At 35.2% G+C, this 4,674-nt stretch overlaps 1 pseudogene; it reads right to left on the bottom strand.

The window, feature by feature from the left end:
- Window positions 1-2,233: 2,233 nt before the first annotated feature.
- LOC147211496 (uncharacterized) lies at window positions 2,234-3,399 on the bottom strand (annotated as a pseudogene).
- Between the last annotated feature and the right edge of the window lie 1,275 nt (window positions 3,400-4,674).

Below are 4,674 nucleotides of genomic sequence, written 5' to 3'. Positions count from 1 at the left end.
CTTTTCATCATGTTAGAAGGGTCCCGACTATTTTGTTTGACCCAAAAGTGGTGACAGATTTGGCTCTTTTGACTTTGTTTGTTTTGTTTTGTTTATTGTTTATTGAACATATAAAATATACAATACTGCAACAAGTTGGCAAAAAGTGAAAGCAAGCAAGATATAAAAAGGAAAAGAAAATAGTCATCAACACAAATTATATGTTCAAAGGAGTAGGAAGAAGTAAAAAACTGATCCAGTCCTACCCCTTGTTATATATTATGTGAATTAATCATTTTTCAATACAGAAAAAAGGAAAAAGTCTACATATCACCAAGTGCTTTTACCCATATGTGTACTATACTTATCTAATTATACAACTTTGGATTTATTTATACATACTCATTGTAACTCATTCATAACAGATACTAATTCGTTTATCAATGTAATTCTGATGTATTTCTATGTTTTATAAATATATCAAATTTATTCAACTTAATTCTGATTTATGTAATTTTCTTGTACTACTCTCTTGAATTTGTTTTTGAACTCAGCAAGCGAGTTACTCATTTTCAGGTCCGTTCCAAAATTGTTCCACAGATTTACAGTACACCTGTTACAGACACACTCCTTTGCTTGATGTTAGTACGTGTTTTGGATTTTTTGTATAGGTCAGTACCCCTTAAATTATAACAGCTGTCTCGAATTTCGAAGAGTTTCTGGATGTTTTGGAAAAGGAGATTATTGTGTGCTTTGGGCGATTTTGAAGTCAACCAGCTCATAAAATTTCATTGTATTTAATTTGATGAATAGTTGATTTGTGGGTTCCGTATATTTGGATCGAGTGATTATTCTGATTGCTTTTTTTTTGTAGTTTTAGAACAGGGATTGTGTTTGTTTTACTGGCGTTTCCCCATATTTCTACGCAATAAGTCATATATGGAAGTAACAATGAAGAATATAATGTATGCACAGATCACCTATTCAGCACATCCTTAGTTTTATGGAGGATCCCTATGGTTTTGGATATTTTTCTTTTAACGTTATCTATATGTGGCTTCCAAGCATAATTTTGCATCTATTACTAATCCGAGAAATTTATTTTCAGAAGCTCGTTCTATTTCAATTGAGTTTACCTTAATTTTAACTTAGTCTCGTGTTAAAAACGATTAATTTTGTTTTTTTCAAGTTAAGTGATAATTTATTTCTGTCGAGCCAGTTTTTTAATTTGTTTAATTCGTTTTCCACAGTTTCCAGGAGCTGTTTCATATTTTCTCCAGAGCAGTAGAACGTTGTATTATCGGCAAATAGGACACATTTGAATTGTTTTGAGACATTGCATATGTAATCCATCCATCCATCCATTTTCCGAACCGCTTTTATCCTCACTAGGGTCGCGGGGGGTGCTGGAGCCTATCCCAGCCGTCTTCGGGCAGTAGGCGGGGGACACCCTGAACCGGTTGCCAGCCAATTGCAGGGCACACAGAAACGAACAACCATTCGCACTCACACCCACACCTAGGGACAATTTGGAGTGTTCAATCAGCCTGCCATGCATGTTATTGGAATGTGGGAGGAAACCGGAGGACCCGGAGAAAACCCACGCAAGCACGGGGAGAACATGCAAACTCCACACAGGGAGGCCGGAGCTGGAATCGAACCCAGTACCTCTGCACTGTGAAGTCTATGTGCTAACCACTCGACTACCGGGCCGCCACTGCATATGTAATTTATATATAAAATGAATAATTTTGGACCAAGCACAGATCCCTGGGGAACTCCATGAGTGATCTTCAGTTGATTTGATTTTTTATTGTTGAATTGCACATACTGATATCTGTTTTCTAAATAACTTTCAATCCATTTATATGCTACACCACTAATGCCATATCTTTCTAATTTATTCAATAATATACTATGGTCTATTGTATCAAAAGCTTTTTTTAAATCTAGCAAAATCCCAACAGCAAATTCTTTGTTATCTATATTAGTAGCTATTTCTTCCACAAGCTCCATAAGTGCCATTGAGGTGGTCCGTTTTTCTCTAAAACCGTTTTGATTTTCACTTAATAGGACATGTTTATTTATAAAGTTATCAAGTCTGTATGAGAATAGTTTTTCCAATATTTTTGAGAATTGTGGTAACAGTGATCTTGGTCTATAATTTGTAAATAAATGTCTTTTTTGAGTGTTGCTTTTATTCTGCTCTAACAATGCATGATAATGATCTCTCTGACTAGTTCTATAATATTTACTAATTTATTTTTATAGGTCTTATATTTTATTTCTCAATTTTATAAACGATTTGTATAAATTGTTTTTCTTTTTACATGCGTTTTCTATGCCTTTTGTTATCCTTACTTAGGTCGTTGTACTTTCTGGAGACTTTGGCTACTGGAAAATGTTTGTCATATAAGAAGGTTATGGTTGTCTGAAATGCGTCAAATGCAGTATTTGGGTCTTCATTTGAGTAGACCTATGACCAGTTTTGTTTTTCTAAGTCTAGCTTAAAGGCTGCAATGGAGTGTTTGGTTCTTAGTCTTATTTCTGATATATGAGCTGTTGGTTTAGTTTTTCTATCGAAATAATTATGAAAGACTGCAAAGACAGGTAAATGGTCACTTATATCGGTGATGAGAAGTCCACTCTCCATTTTATGGTCAATCTTATTTATAAATATATTATCTATCAATGTGGCCGTACCAACTGTTATTCTACTGGGTTTCAGAATAACTGGGAAAAGACTGTTGCTATACATAGTATTTATGAAGTCTGTTGTATTTTTATGTCCATTTGGGTTTAATAAGTCGATGTTAAAGTCTCCACATATTATTCGTGTTTTCTTATCATTGGAATCACTGAGCATATCTGTCAGTTTTTTGTTGAATGTGTCGAGACATGATCCTGGTGTCCTATAAATACAACTTATGATAACATTAGATGCCTTGTTAATATGTATTTCAATGGTTAGGCATTCCATTAGGTTCTCTATTGTGTTTGTCAGGCTCACGATTTTATTGCACCGTAGAGCGTTGTCTACATATATTGCAACCCCCCCTCCTTTTTTGTTTTCCCTATTTGTTGCAAACATTTCATATCCTTCAATTCTCATGTCACTTGTTTTTTTCATTGTCAAGCCAAGTTTCTGATATGGCAATTATTTTACATTTATTAATTTTAGTCAAGTATTCTTAAATTTTTGTGAAGTTTTTATTGAGACTTCTACTGTTTAAGTGTATTATTGAAAGTGTATACATTTGTGTTAAATTCTTCGTCCGTGTAATACTTGGAGTGTGTTATGCTGTGATTATAATTGAAGAAATAATTGTCCGGGTCCAAGTTGTTCTCAGGATGCCAAAAAGGTCTTTGACAGTCTGGAATGGTCTTACTTGTTTGGTCTTTTGGGTTGCCCCCCAACATGTTATGATATTACTGGGCTGCAAAATTGTTCACTTTGATGTTTTATGACACAAAAGGCAATTCAGCACAATGGGAGGGATCTGACTTATGCTCTTTGAAAATTCCGAGACCTTCTTATATCTACTTAGGCGATTCGGGGAAATTTAAAAAAAAAAAAAGAAGAAGTATGTAATCAGAGAGTGAAAAAAATGATCGTTGTAAGGCTACTGGATAAAACATATATGAAATAATCCTCTCCCTTCCTTACTGGGCAAAGCTGATCGTGGTTTTTAAAATCTGGGTCGATAACGGTGTGAGAAAGTGGGGTCTATTTTTGATAATCAAAATTGAAATCCCTTTTCATTTCAGGATCTTGTTTCTAAATTTGATATTGCTCAGAAAGACTTCCTGCAACTCAGAAGTTTCATCGCTGCAAAACAAGGGGGAACCATAAAGTTCCCTCCACTGTCAATACTTGAGGAATAACTTGTTCCAGACCCTTTTGGAAGAGGCATTGTTTCGAAATTCAATACCATGGTATCCAAATTCTCAACAGAAAGATTGCAATGTGTACTTACTGTCTTACTGCATGGAGAATGAATGTAGGGGAGGATCTTGAAGTGAAACAATGACAGGCAATTTGTGTAAAAGCCCCAAAACAGACAAGCAACACACGTCATTTTTTTTCTACTTGGCCTTTATTTGGCCAAGCACAGTTGAAACAGATTTGAGGAAATGTTTATGGATATAAGTTTGATACAAACAAAGAGAGTGATTGCATTTTCATGGAGGTCACTTGGAAAACCAAGTTTTGTAAAGTGTCTTAATGAACTAACTCACAGCCTGATTTTAGTGACTCCCAATCGCTGTTCCACGGTACATTCGTGTGATGTGAGCAGGTTTGTGCTATTTAACTATTATTTATTTTTTATTTTATATATATATATATATATTTTTTTTTTTCATTTTATATTTTAGAAGTGGACAATAAGCAAAGCAACTGCAAAAAAAAACGACATTATCTTGTTAAGATCAGCAAAATGTAGATTTTTACTGAGACTTGATCCTGCTTGTATTCGTGTGATGAGCTAGGTTCTAGATATTTTGTGCATTTTATTTTGTGAAAGCATTACTGTAGATCAGGGGTGCCCACTTTTTGGACCGAAGATCGACTTTTTAATCAACCAACCTCCGGGGATCGCCCCTTACCGCGCACGCACACGCACACACACGCACACACACGCGCGCACGCATGCCATGATGAGAAGCCTGACACGGAAGCAAGCGATACACTTT

This window comes from Hippocampus guttulatus, chromosome 1, assembly GCF_054856545.1.
Source record: "Hippocampus guttulatus isolate MCC_2025c chromosome 1, RoL_Hgut_1.0, whole genome shotgun sequence".
Classification (NCBI taxonomy): domain Eukaryota; kingdom Metazoa; phylum Chordata; class Actinopteri; order Syngnathiformes; family Syngnathidae; genus Hippocampus; species Hippocampus guttulatus.
The sequence above is the reverse complement of the archived record's forward strand: the minus strand, read 5'-3'. Positions and strand labels throughout refer to the sequence as shown.